Source organism: Cervus canadensis, chromosome 1 (assembly GCF_019320065.1).
Source record: "Cervus canadensis isolate Bull #8, Minnesota chromosome 1, ASM1932006v1, whole genome shotgun sequence".
NCBI classification, from domain to species: Eukaryota; Metazoa; Chordata; class Mammalia; order Artiodactyla; family Cervidae; genus Cervus; species Cervus canadensis.
Window position 1 is genome coordinate 99,703,120 of NC_057386.1, and position 15,492 is coordinate 99,718,611.

Consider the following 15,492-nt stretch of genomic DNA (forward strand, 5'->3'; position numbering starts at 1 on the left):
TTCTTAACTTTTCTTCAGATGAAATTTAACTAATATACAAGTCTTTTTTTCTTTTTTTTTTAAAAAAATATGTATTTATTTTAATTGGAGGCTAATTACTTCATAATATTGTAGTGTTTTTTGCCATACATTTACATGAATCAGCCATGGGTGTACATGTGTTCCCCATCCTGAATCCCCTCCCACCTCCCTCCCCATCCCATCCCTCAGGGTCATCCCAGTGCACCAGCCCTGAGCACCCTGTCTCATGCATCGAACCTGGACTGAGGTTCACATATAGGCTGTTTTCTTTTCTAATTGAAATTGTTCTTCAGCTGCCCCATTCCTTGATCCTCAGTAATCATCCTAGCTACTCATCTCTATAAGCATCTCAGCCCCACTTTGCTCTTGTGGGTGGAATTCCAAATTGACACTTCCCAGAATCCTCAGAACAGTCCATATATGGCCTGAGGGCTGCTTCTCCTTTTGTTCAAACAATGTCAGAAACATTTCGAGATTCAACTAAAAATTCTTCTGTTTTAAAAACCGTTTAGGGAACAGTTACTCTCTGTTTTGAATTTGTGTATTTAATTCCTTTCCTACTAGTCCCTTGGTTTGTTTGAATTTTGCTTTCAACCTGTTTGTCTAGGGGCTGTAGAAGTAAACAGAACTGCACTGAGGTGCCATGTCAAGCAACTTTCTCTCATTTCATTACTGCTTCAGTTTTCTGACTAGGGAAAAAAAAAGAAAAGATATCATTGTCCTCTCCTCTGTCAATTAATTTTTTTCCCTAATGGCATCATATCCAAAGCCTTTATATTGTGGTTACTATCTTTAGCATGAGGGAAATGATAGAGAAAAAGGAAAGAAGTGAAAAATGAAAAGGGCCTCTGATTTAAAAACTAAAAAGCATTAGAGGAGAAGAAAAGACAGCTTAGGAGAAGGTGGAATCTCTTTATTGCTTCCCTACCAAGTGGTGTTAATAAAATAAATCAATGTAATGCTAACAATAGCTACCCCAAAACAGAGTGGAAACAAAACCTAAAACTCAGGATTACCTTCAAATTTAGCCACTGTTATCAATGCTAATAATTCTTATCACAAAACCACAGTAGATAGGAAAATAAAATCCAGAATGATGTTAATTAATTATTAGTATTTTCAACTAATACATGTTGAAAGAAAGCCAGAAATAAAATACCATTTTTTTGGCATATATCACAGTAATAACTTGGGCAGGAATAAACACTCCATGGGCAGAAATATAATGAGAAAAATTACATTTGCACACTATATTTGTATCTCTGCCCCAAATATTTTCTAATTCTCAATAGAAAACCTGTAATTCTACATTGGATAAGCCTGGCAGATACAACTTTAGTGAAATTTTCTGTTAACACCTCCAGTAATGAGACACATAAATATCATGCTGTCCTTAGAACAATGGACTGAGGAGAGCACAAAATCATTTCTCTGACATTTTTGAAAAAAGTAAAGTTGGAACTTAAACATAAACTTGAGGTAATATCAGATTAACCCAAATGAGAGAAAATACACAAAATTACTGGCCTCTAGTCTTCCAAGGTGTCAAGTTTATGAAGGACAGGATGGTTGGGAAATGTCACAGGTTGGAGGATGTTGAAGACAGTTCAGTTCAATCCAGTTGCCCAGTAGTGTCTGACTGTTTGTGACCCCATGGAGTGCAGTACGCCAGGCCTCCCCATCCATCACCAATTCCCAGCGCTTACTCAAACTCCTGTCCATTGAACTGGTGATGCCATCCAACCATCTCATCCTCTGTTGTCCCCTTCTCCTCCTGCCTTCAATCTATCCCAGTATCAGGGGCTTTTCCAATGAGAAAGTTCTTCGCATCAGGTGGCCAAAGTACTGGAGTTTCAACTTAAGCATCAGTCCTTTCAATGAATATACAGGACTGATTTCCTTTAGGACTGACTGCTTGTATCTTTTTGCAGTCCAAGGGACTCTCAAGAGTCTTCTCCAACACCACAGTTCAAAAGCATCCATTCTTCAGCACTCAGCTTTACTCATAGTCCAACTCTCACATCCATACATGACTACTGGAAAAACCATAGCTTTGCATTAGATGGAAAGTTGGGGACAAAGTAATGTCTCTGCTTTTTAATATGTTGTCTATGTTGGTGATAGCTTTTCTTCAAAGGAGGAAGTGTCTTTTAATTTCATGGCTGTAGTCACCATCTGCAGTGATTTTGGATCCCCCCAAAAATACAGTCTGTTGGTCTTTCCACTGTTTCCCCATCTATTTGCTATAAAGTGATGGGACCAGGTACCATGATCTTAGTTTTCTTAAAGTTGAATTTTAAGCCAAACTGTTCACTCTCTTCTTTAATTTTCATCAAGAGGCTCTTTAGTTCTTCACATTCTGCCATAAGAGTGGTGTCATCTGCATAGCTGAGCTTATTAATATTTCTCTTGGCAGTCTTGATTCCAGCTTGTGCTTCATCCAGCCCAGCGTTTCTCATGATGTACTCTGCATATAAATAAGCAGGGTGACAATATACAGCCTTGACGTACTCTTTTCCCTATTTGGAACCAGTCTGTTGTTACATGTCCAGTTCTATTACTTCCTGATCTGCATACAGATTTCTTAAGAGGCAGGTCAGGCAATCTGGTATTCTTATATCTTGAAGAATTTTCCACAGTTTGCTGTGATTCACACAGTCAAAGGCTTTGGCATTGGCAATAAAGCAGAAGTAGATATTTTTCTGGAACTCTTGCTTTTTCAATGATCCAGCGGATGTTGGCAATTTGATCTCTGGTTCCCTTGCCTTTTCTAAAACCAGCTTGAACATCTGGAAGTTCACGGTTCACTTATTGCTGAAGACTGGCTTGGAGAATTTTGAGCATTACTTTACTAGTGTGTGAGATGAGTGCAATTGTGTGGTAGTTTGAGCATTCTTTGGCATTGCCTGTCTTTGGGATTGGAGTGAAAACTGACAGTTTCCAGTCCTGTGGCCACTGCTGAGTTTTCCATATTTGCTGGCATATTGAGTGCAGCACTTTCACTGCATCATCTTTCAGGATTTGAAATAGCTCAATGGGAATTCCATCACCTCCACTAGCTTTGTTCATAGTGATGCTTCCTAAGGCCACTTGACTTCACATTCCAGGATGTCTGGCTCTAGGTTGAGTGATCACGCCATTGTGATTATCTGAGTTATGAAGATCTTTTTTGTACAGTTCTTCTGTGTATTCTTGCCACCTCTTCTTAATATCTTCTGCTTCTGTCAGGTCCCTACCATTTCTGTCCTTTATTGAGCCCATCTTTTCATGAAATGTTCCCTTGGTATCTCTAATTTTCTTGAAGAGATCTCTAGTCTTTCCCATTCTGTTGTTTTCCTATGTTTCTTTGCATTGATCACTGAGGAAGGCTTTCTTATCTCTTCTTGCTTTTCTTTGGAACTCTGCATTCAAATGGGTATATCTTTCCTTTTCTCCTTTGCTTTTCACTTCCCTTCTTTTCACAGCTATTTGTAAGGCCTCCTCAGTCAGCCATTTTGCTTTTTTGCATTTCTTTTTCTTGGGGATGGTCTTGATTCCTGTCTCCTGTACAGTGTCACGAACCTCCAGCCATAGTTCATCAGGCACTCTGTCCATCAAATCTAGCCCCTTAAATCTATTTCCCACTTCCACTGTATACTCATAAGGGATGTGATTTAGGTCATACCTGAATGGTCTAATGGTTTTCTCCGCTTTCTTCAATTTCAGTCTGAATTTGGCAATAAGGAGTTCATGATCCGAGCCACAGTCAGCTCCCAGTCTTGTTTTTGCTGACTGTATAAAGTTTCTCCATCTTTGGCTGCAAAGAATATAATCAATCTGATTTCGGTGTTCACCATCTGGTGACGTCCATGTGTAGAGTCTTCTCTTGTGTTGTTGAAAGAGGGTGTTTGCTATGACCAATGCGTTCTCTTGACAGAACTCTATTAGCCTTTGCCTTGTTTCATTCTGTACTCCAAGGCAAATTTACCTGTTGCTCCAGGTGTTTCTTGACTTCCTACATTTGCATTCCAGTTGCCTATGATGAAAAGGACGTCTTTTTTGGGTGTTAGTTCTAAAAGGTCTTGTAGGTCTTCATAGAACCGTTCAACCTCATCTTCTTCAGCATTACTGGTCCAGGCATAGACTTGTATTACCATGTTATTGAATGGTTTGCCTTGGAAACGAACAGAGATCATTCTGTCGCTTTTGAGATTGCATCCAAGTACTGCATTTTGGACTCTTCTGTTGACTAAGATAGCTACTCCATTTCTTCTAAGGGATTCCTGCCCACAGTAGTAGATATAATGGTCATCTGAGTTAAATTCACCCATTCCAGTCCATCTTAGTTCACTGATTCCTAGAATGTTGATATTCACTCTTGTCATCTCCTGTTTGACCACTTCCAATTTGCCTTGATTCATGGACCTAACATTCCAGGTTCCTATGCAATATTGCTCTTTACAGCATTGGACCTTGCTTCTGTCGCCAGTCCTATCCACAACTGGGTGTGGTTTTTGCTTTGGTTCCATCCCTTCTTTCTTTCTGGAGTTATTTCTCCCTTGATCTCCAGTAGCATATTGGGCACCTACTGACGTGGGGAGTTCATCCTTCAATGTCCTATCTTTTTGCCTTTTCATACTGTTCATGGCATTCTCAAGGCAAGAATACTGAAGTGGTTTTCCATTCCCTTCTTCAGTGGACCACATTCTGTCAGACCTCTCCACCATGACCTGTCCGTCTTGGGTGGTCCCACACGGCATGGCTTAGTTTCCCTGAGTTATGCAAAGCTGTGGTCCATGTGATCAGATTGGCTAGTTGTCTGTAACTGTAGTTTCAGTCTGTCTGCCTCCTGATCCCTTCTCTCAGTGCCTACCATCTTTCCTGCATTTCTCTTACCTTGGACACGGGGTAAGAGACCAGCCAGCTGCCAGCCAAATCCCGCCAAGTGACCCCAGTCACGTGGGAGAATGATTCAGCAGGGTCCTACATGAGTTCCTGACCCATCTGGAACACAAACAATTCTTGCTTTGATTAATTAACTTTCAGATAGTTCATTATGCAGGCATCAGTATCCAGAACACATGGATATGAGGGATGTTGCTTGGTGGGTATCTCTAAGACTGCACTTTTGTATTATATTCTTACCTCACGTTTAAAACCTAAATCTCAAATACATGTGTCAGCATGCCCCTTTTAAGACAAAGACTCATACTATATTATATCACTTACATGTAGAATCTAAAAAATAATAAACGTGAATCTACACATAAAATGGAAACAGACTCACAAAGATGGAAAACAAACATGGTTACCAAAGAGGAAAGTGGGCAGGAAGAATAAATTAGGAGTTTGGAAATGACATATACACACTACTGTATATAAAATAGATAACCAACAAGGACCTACTGAGTAGCACAGGGAACTAACTATGCTCAATATTTTGTAATAACATACTGGAATATAATCTGCTTAAAAAAAAAACAAAAAACAGAATCATGCTGTTCCTGGTCACCTGAAACTAACACACCATCGTACATCAACTATCCTTCAATTAAAAAATAAAAGAATTGTAATGTCCAGGCTCCTTTGAAGCTCTGTGTGGTCAAGGGATAAACATTTCCTCAGAGATATAAATGGAAATACTGTTCACATGTGCTGGACAATGTCCTTAAACCTCTATCCCTTCTCCCACATTTGGGCTAGAATGTGAATGTGGTCACTGGTGTTACAACTTCATGAGGGACCTTGAGGAGCAGGAGTTCACCATGTAGGTGTGGGAGTTTAGCGCTGTAAAGATCAGGAAATCTTGTGATTTCAAGAAACAACTGACCTTATTTTTCATGATTGAAAAACACATATGATTTTGTATATTACGTCTTAGTTTTTTGTCTCTGAAGCTGAGACTAGCCCATGCAATGGTAATTAAAGTAGGAAAGTAGGGAGGCAATATCTTATTTCAAAGAATGTTGACATAGGTACATCATATTGGCTGGGCTTGGAGATTCTAACCTTCAGTTTTCACCCCAGGGAATCCTTCATTTATCCACCATTATTTCTAGTACTTTGCATGTAGTTTTTAGTACTTCTTGAATCTTGCTAAACTTTTCATCTAGGTTCCTTATAGAACTGTCTACATTTCTAGATCCTAGTAGAAATCAGGAATACAGACACGCTCAACAAAAATATTCTTGCAGGTTAAAAGGCACTTCCCAGGTGACGGGAAAGAACTGCCTGCCAGTGCAGGAGACTTAAGGGATGCAAGTTCAATCCTTGGGTAGGGAAGATCCCCTGGAGGAGGGCATGGTGACCCACTCCAGTATTCTTGCCTGGAGAATCCCATGAACAGAGAAGCCTGGTGGGTTACAGTCCATAGAGTCGCCAAGAGTTGGACATGACTGAAGTGACTTAGTACACACACACACACACACAGGTTAAAATGTTGAAGCTGATTTGGGAGCCTGCAAATAGGTTGATTTTAATTTATATCTAGAAAAAATTTAATAATTTCATAAATACAGGGCTAACTGCCACTTGTGTTATTAATTTTTTTCATTTATGCTTATTAGCTGGAGGCTAATTACTTTACAATATTGTAGTGGTTTTTGTCATACATTGACATGAATCAGCCATGGATTTACATGTATTCCCCATTCCAATCCCCCCTCCCACCTCCCTCTCCACCCGATTCCTCTGGGTCTTCCCAGTGCACCAGGCCGGAAAACCTCACTTCCTTTGATGTGCAATGACCTCATTGGTCAGAAGCAATGCTGTACATAAAAACGTGATGATGTGTGAAGCATTTGTAAGTCAATAGGTGCTGGTTTTGGCAGAAATATCAAGGGCAGAGAAGGCCATTCCACACCCAGAACAAACACCTATTCCAGTGCAACCCCTTCCATGGCAGAGGTGGTTCTGTGTCATCCATCCCCACTTAGTTCATCATGGGCTACTCAGGTCTCATGATAACTTGGTAGTTTACAGTCAAGTGTTGAGTCTTTACTAATGCCCAATAACAACCCTGAAGACATTTCTCAAAATGAGAACAGTAATTTATAAAAGATTGCAGAGCCATATGCAAAGGTCTTCAGGTTCTTTGAATCACCTGTGAGAACCTGCTGGTGACCCTACTTCACTATGTGTCCCACACAATTCAAGGGTCACTGGTTCTTGGTTCCTGTGGTTCAAATGGCTAAGCAAGCCATATGGCAGCCTGGACATACTGTGTATCCTTCTGATCCCACACAAAACTGGTGAACTTTGGAGTTACTTGGTAATCAAGTTGGAGTGAATGTCCAAATGAGGTGCATGTCACCTTCAAAATCCAAAGGAGATTGCTAGGTATTGTGTTCCTGTGATTGTGGTAGAAAATTTAGAAAGTTTATTCATTCAATCATGTCTGACTCTTTGCGACCCCATGGACTGTAACCTACCAGGCTCCTCCGTCCATGGGATTTTCCAGGCAAGAGTACTGGAGTGGGTTGCCATTGCCTTCTCCAGAGGATCTTCTCGACCCAGGAATCGAACCCGGGTCTCCCACATTGTAGGCAGAAGCTTTACTGTCTGAGCTACCAGGAAAGTGATTGTAGTAGGAAGGACCTAATTCTTCACTTTGGAAGGATGTCTGAACTTTCCCCACATCACTGAACGTCTAATATTCACCCAGGTCCCTGAGGTTTAGTGGGATTTCTTTCCCATCCTCTTAATTGTGTGTGTCTTACCAATTTGTCAAAAACATTTCCTGCCTTCTAATTAATAAGTCAATGATCATGTCATAATCAATGTGATAATGCAGTTTGTTGCCCATGGAATAGAGGGAAAATATTCCTACAGACTTGTTTACCACAAAGACTGTAGGATGAGAGAAGTCTTGAAAGAAGAAAGGGAAGGTGTGCTGCTGATTCTGTCAGCTGGAAGAAAACCATTTCTGATGGTCTTTTGGAACACTTGTTCCTTCTCCCCATTTGTCTACATATTCCATCATTTATATCAATGTGGATTCATGGACACATGTTTTATTCCTTGTGACATTATCACTGTAACTGTTTATATTATTGCACAGATTGTTCCATCTTTGGTCTTTTGGAGTTTTTTATGGTCAGCTCCCTTCCTAGTAGGTGTGTCAAGGGAGATGTCTTTTCCTCACCTCCTGGCACTTCAAGGTGATTCAAGTTCATTTTCTCCTTTCTTTGTATAGGCTCTAAAATCAGATATGTTCTTAAAGGAGATTTGATTCATTTTAATAGAGAATGGCATTTAGAAAACAAGATATGGATATTGAGTATGCTCATTGCGCTTGTTCTGTCATTTCCTGCAAACCTTCTCAATGGACAAAATTAGAAAATATGTTTGTGTATGTTATTCTGACAAATATATATATATATATATATATATATGTAACTATATTCATTTTGGGTATATCTGTCTTTTTATATATTTTGATAAATTCATCCTGGTATCTTCAATAAATTCAGTTCTATAGGACTTTCACTCTTCTCCTACCCACACTTTTTAAAAATATTTATTTATTATTTATTTGTGGCTGTGCTGGGTCTCTGCTGCTATACATGGGCTTTTTCTAGTTGCGGGTTGGAAGATACTCTTTGGTTCTGGCGTGCAGGCTTCTCATTGTGGTGGCTTCTCTTGTTGCAGCTCGCATGTTCTAGGGTGTATGGGCTCAGTAGTTGAGGGGCATGGGTCTAGTTGCCTTGCAGCTTGGGGGATTTTTCCAGATCAGGGTTTGAACCTGTGTCCCCTGCATTTGCAGGTGGATTCTCAACCACTGGACTGCCAAACAAGCTTCCCCTTATACTTTCTTAACTGTAACTTCTCACTGTGACAGTTAGAAACATGGCTACTATTACTTATAATTTATTTAAGAATTTGCTTGACCCTAGATGTATGTAACATGTTTGAAGAATAGTTAACACATACAGATACAAGACATAAATTTAGCATATGCAATTATTATTTATGTGCTCTTCCTTCTGTCTTTCAGCCTTATAGCAGCTTTATCATACCTGCTAAACCTTGAAAGCAAGCAAGATATCCTTCAGTAGATGAGTGGATAAATAAACCATAGTACAGCTGACTCTAGGTCAGAGCCTTTTATCCCAGCTCCCTTTAGTGGGATTATGCTGCAAATTAGAAATATAGTCATGTTTATTTGTAAAATCACCATCCTATCCAGGGATTCCCCCAAATTAGCTTACAGCAAAGTTTAGTCTTTATGTTACACAATTCTGTGGATTTTTGATAAAGCCATGCATTCATCACCAACAGTATAAAGAGGACAGTTTTATCACCCTAAAAAATTGTTTACGTGACCTGTTGTCAAACATCCCTTCAACCCCAAACAAACACAGATCTTTTCTCCATCCTTATAGTTTGTGTTTTCCAGAATGTCATTGAAAGGGGCTATGCAAGATATAGTTTTTGTGTGTGATTTCTTTCCCTCAGCAAAAGGCAGTTGATATTAATCGATGTTAATATGTTAATAGCTTGCTTTCTTTTTTATCACTGAGTATACTCCATTGCATGGATACATCACAGCTTATTAATCCATTCATCTACTGATGTAAATCTTGGTTGTTTCATTCTTTGGTAATTATGAATAAAGCTGTTGTAAACAATTATGTACAGGTTTTGTGTGAACATATATTTTTATTTTTATATATTTTTAATTCACTTAGTGAATACTTAGGTGTGGGATTGCTGGACTGCATTATTACAATGTATGTATGTAATGTATGTATACATTACGTATTGCTGATCCTGCTTACAGCACGTTGTCTCGCTGTTCACCCTGTTCGTACTGTTCGCTGAACCTAGGGCAGGCAAGGTGCGAGGTAAGAGGCTGTAAAAAGACTCAAGGAGCCATAAGAACTGCAGACACGTTTATTCTCTCCCGGTTGGCACGGCGGCCATAACACAGTCTCTCGCCTGGCTGACGCAGGAGCTGAAGCAGCTGACATATTATTCTCTCCTCTCGTGGTGAGCAGTAATGCTGCCGCTTTCTAGGTGGAGCTCACATATGCATACTGCACAAAGTAGCCTGAGACCAAGTGAGCACCTTGAGACACGCATGTGCAGTGCTACAAATGAGCTCAGCTGTTACATAGTCACAATTTACAAAACTTGGGGCCAGAGAGCCTGCACACGCCATCTGGACGGATTTGCTCTCTCCCCACAGGTAAGTATCAGTTCAGTTCAGTTCAGTTGCTCAGTCGTGTCCAGCTCTTTGCGACCCCATGAATCGCAGCACGCCAGGCCTCCCTGTCCATCACCAACTCCCAGAGTTTACTCAAACTCACGTCCATCGAGTCGGTCATGCCATCCAGCCATCTTATCCTCTGTCGTCCCCTTCTCCTCCTGCCCCCAACCCCTCCCAGCATCAGGGTCTTTTCCAATGAGTCAACTCTTCGCATGAGGTGGCCAAAGTATTGGAGTTTCAGCTTCAGCATCAGTCCTTCCAATGAACACCCAGGACTGATCTCCTTTAGGATGTAAGTATACGTCTTACTTTATTTAAAAAAAAAAAGAAAAAAACTGCAGCGGTTGTCTCAGTTTGTATTCTCACCCCAACTTTATGAAAATCCCCTCAGCTCTTACATCTCTCTAAAATGTGGTATTGTCCATTTATGTGTTGTCATTTTTGCTTTTCTGGCAAAATATGTGTGAAGTGCCATCTCACTGTGGTTTTAGTTTTCATTTTAGAATGATTAATGTACATCATTAGTCATATTATCCTTTGTCTTTCATGTAGTTTCTTTGGAAAATTGTCTGTTCATTTATTTTGCTGTCTTTTTATTTAGGTCTCTTATTTTCTTATTTTTGTGTATTGTGTTATTTATTCTGGATACATTTTACACTTGACATCTGATTTACCAATATTTTGTATTTTTCCTGTGGTTTCCTTTAAATTTCTTAATAGTGCCCTGCATATAGAGCAAATACATATATTTAAAAATTTTATGAACTCCAATCAATCAGTGTTTTTTCATAGATCATCCTTCTGGTATCCTTCTAAAAACTCACTACCAAACTGAAGTCATTCAGATATTCTTCTATGTTTTCTTACAGATGCTTTATGTAAGAAACAATTAACAATTGTTAAACAATTTTAACAGTCTAAAAAATCAGATCTTTGTTTATTTGAGCTAATGCTTAGTAAGATGTGAGGTTTATGTCAAGACCACATTGTGGAGTGGAACCCACAGAGGCAGGAGGGTTTCCTTTGACTGGGGAGATGGAACTGCGAGGCTGGGAGCCATGAGGCCAGGTTTCAAGAGCACAAACACTAGAGGAAAGAGTGAACCTTTATTACTGAAGTGCATACATGTCAGAAACTCACCTGAGTCTGGGGGAGGAATCACCTGGAAGGAACAGACAGAGCAATTCCTAGGGCCCATCCAGTGTCAACTGGAGTTTATGCTCCAAATAGTCACGGTAGAAAACAGAGATCTAGCATCAGGTACTGTACACAGAAGCTTGTTGTACAACTTTAATGGTGGGAAAAAATTAGCTGTTATGTTCCCATCTAACACAACTTAAAAGCAAGCCCAGAAATGAGCAAACTATTTCCGTGTAACTTTGTTTCCTGGAACAAAGTTGAAGATTAAATAAGGACTATCCAGCATCCAATAATGTAAAAATTACAGTGTCTTGTGAAAAATTAGCAGACCAGAAAAATAAGACTCATAATAAGGAGGATAATCAATTGGATCTAACTCAAAATTAAAATATTAATAAAAATCAAAGACATAAGAATGCTTTGATATGTATCAAATAATCACAATGTACAAATATAATTATTTTGTCAATTATACCTCAGTAAAGTTGGAAAATGTCATGATTGCACATTTTATTATTTCATTTATATGGTATTATAAAAACTCTAGCAAAACAATGTTTCTAGATATTCAATAAGTTAATAAAAGTAAGAAATGATTACTATTTATCTGAGGGGAAAAAAAAGAGAATGAGACAGAGTAGTAGAAAGATTTCTTGGCAATATCTTATCTATTGACCTTGGTTTTCTTTATACAATTACATTTTGTTTGGTACACTTTTTAAGATATTTATTGCATTTCAAACTAATAAGCTACAAAATGAGCACGGTTATTTTTTCAATTAAAATAGAAAATATAGTATTTAGGAGGGAAGGAGGGAGGACATATTCATTTTAATTCCTTGCAGGCAAATGAAAGTACCATTTAGGAAAGAAAACAATAAGTTTTTTTAAAAGTAACATTTTCTGTTACTACATGTTAATTAGAATTAATGAAATCCAGAACACTGATAATACTAAATGTTGGTGAGAATGTGGAGCAAGAAGAACCCTCATTCATTGTTGGTGGGAATGCACAATGGCACAGCTCCTTTGGAAGGCAGTTGGACAGTTACTTAAAAAATTAAACACACTTACTGTATGATCCAGCAATTTCACTCCTTGCTATTTACCAAAAGAATTGAAAATATATGCTTACACAAAACCCTACACACAGAAGTTTGTAGCAGCTTTATCATACCTGCTAAACCTTGGAAGCAACCAAGATATCCTTCAGTAGATGAGTGGATAAACCATAGTACAGCTAGACAATAAAATATAATTCATCACTAAAAAGAAATGTGCCAACAAATCATTAAAAATAGATGAAACTTAAATGCATGCTACTAAGTGAAAGAAACCAATATTAAAAAGGCTACACTGATCAATCTTTTTGCAGAGCAACCATGAAGATGCAGACATAGAGAACAGACTTATGGACAGGGGTGGAGGAGAGGGTGAGAGGAAGGGAGAGAGTAACATGGATGCAAGTACAGTAATATATGGAAATAGATAGCCAGTGGGAAATCTGCTGTATCACTCAGGGAACTCAAACTGGGGCTCTGTAATAACCGAAAGGGGTGGGAATGGGGGGAAGTGGGAGGGAGACTCAAGAGGGAGGGAACATATGTACACCTATGGTTAGTTAATTCATGCTGATGATAGCAGAAAGCAATCATTGATCAATTAAAAGTGAATATTTTTTTAAAGACTACAAACTATATAATTTCAATTGTATGACATTCTAGAAGAAGTGAAACTATGGAGATAGTAAAAAGATCAAGGTTGTCAGGGGTTGTGACACAGGGAAGATGAAGAGGTGGAGTACAGATTTTTAGGGTAGGGGAATAGTTATTTTTGATACTATAATAATGGGTACCTGTCGTTCATATTACTCTTGTCCAAACCCATAGCGTGGAGAACATCCAAAGTGAATGTAAACTGTGGACTTTGGGTGACTATGTGTCTCTGTAGGTTCATTGCCTGTAACAAATATACCATCTGATGGGGGGTATTGACAGGGAGGCTTTGAATGTGAGGGGGTTCAGGATATATAGGAATTCTCTAACTTCCTCTCAATTTTGCCATAAATCAAAATGCTCTAAAGTCTTTTTTTTTAATGTTTTTGTAAACTGCTGTTGTCAAAGAGCATTACAATATTTATACCACATAAAGACTACTTATCTCTTTTGTACATTTTACCCATTAAGTATTTTTTGTATATTAATTTTATAATTTTAGGTTAAAGTTCATTTTCATAAAGTAATACTACATTTTATTTTATAGTTTAAATCAGATAAGTAAGATTTATAATTTTGTTTGAAAACATAATGTAATATTTATTATTGTCAGAACCCAAATTCTCTATTTTTGGCAGCCTGTACCCTATTCCATAGGTGTTTTCTTATTAGCAGATGTAAAGCTGCTTTTGTTTCCTTTTATGTTTCAATGAGGTGATTTTGAATATATTGTGAATGTATGTCTTTGTCAAAAATTTGCTAAATATTTTCTCAAAATAAATTACTATTTTTTCCTGGGTTTTACCTGTTTGCCAAGAACTTTTATTTATTTATTTTTTTCATTTATATTTATTAGTTGGAGGCTAATTACTTTACAGTATTGTAGTGGTTTTTGCCATACATTGACATGAATCAGCCACGGATTTACATGTGTTCCCCATCCTGAACCCCCTTCCCACCTCCCTCCCCACCCCATCCCTCTGGGTCATCCCAGTGCAAGAGCCCCGAGCACTTGTCTCATGCATCCAACCTGGACTGGCCATCTGTTCCACAGTTGATAATATACATGTTTCGATGCTGTTCTCTCAGATCATCCCACCCTCGCCTTCTCCCCTAGAGTCCAAAAGTCTGTTCTATTCATCTGTGTCTTTTTCTGTCTTGCATATAGGGTTATTGTTACCATCTTTCTAAATTCCATATATATGCGTTAGTATACTGTATTGGTATTTATCTTTCTGGCTTACTTCACTCTGTATAATGGGCTCCAGTTTCATCCATCTCATTAGAACTGATTCAAATGAATTCTTTTTAATGGCTGAGTAATATTCCATGGTGTATATGTACCACAGCTTTCTTATCCATTCATCTGCTGATGGGCATCTAGGTTGCTTCCATGTCCTGGCTATTATAAACAGTGCTGCGATGAACATTGGGGTACACATGTCTCTTTCAGTTCTGGTTTCCTCAGTGTGTATGCCCAGGAGTGGGATTGCTGGGTCATATGGCAGTTCTATTTCCAGTTTTTTAAGGACTCTCCACACTGTTCTCCATAGTGGCTGTACTAGTTTGCATTCCCACCAACAGTGTAAGAGGGTTCCCTTTTCTCCACATGCTCTCCAGCATGTATTGCTTGTAGACTTTTGGATAGCAGCCATTCTGACTGGTGTGTAATGGTACCTCATTGAGGTTTTGATTTGTATTTCTCTGATAATGAGTGATGTTGAGCATCTTTTCATGTGTTTGTTAGCCATCTGTATGTCTTCTTTGGAGAAATGTCTGTTTATATCTTTGGCCCATTTTTTGATTGGGTCATTTATTTTTCTGGAATTGAGCTGCCAAGAACTTTTAAAAGTCAGACTTTATTTACAAACTAAAAAGTTGATTGTTATATATCATGGATACTGACAGTATCTAGATTTCTGAGTTAGATATAAAGAATGTTATTAACCACAGTCCAGCAAGTCCTGTGAGAAAAATACTGTGTTCATTCTCCTCTTCTCCAGAGGAGCAATGGAGAGAGGCCTGGAGGATGAGTCTGTATCTTAGCTGAGCAACCCAAATGCTGTAGAGTGCTCAGCGCAACTGTAGGCCCATTGCCTCATAGGGATACATTGCCTTTGTTATGCAGATGATATAAAAACCTCATATTTGATCCAGAGGGAAATATTAGCTCCATTTTGTAAAGCCATTTGTTATAAAAAATCCTTGAAATGATTATCTGGAACAAAGGTAAACAGTATTTCTTCTTGTAAGAGATACAGAAACATGAGAGACTCACCATGAATCATCTCAAAATGATGTTCATCCATAGTTTCTATATTTTTTTTACTTCTGCTAAATTTTCCCATGAATACACCCCTGTCAGCCACTCTAATTAATCTCACTCACAGTGTCTGAGACCAATTTTGTTCCCTTTTTTTCTAGCAC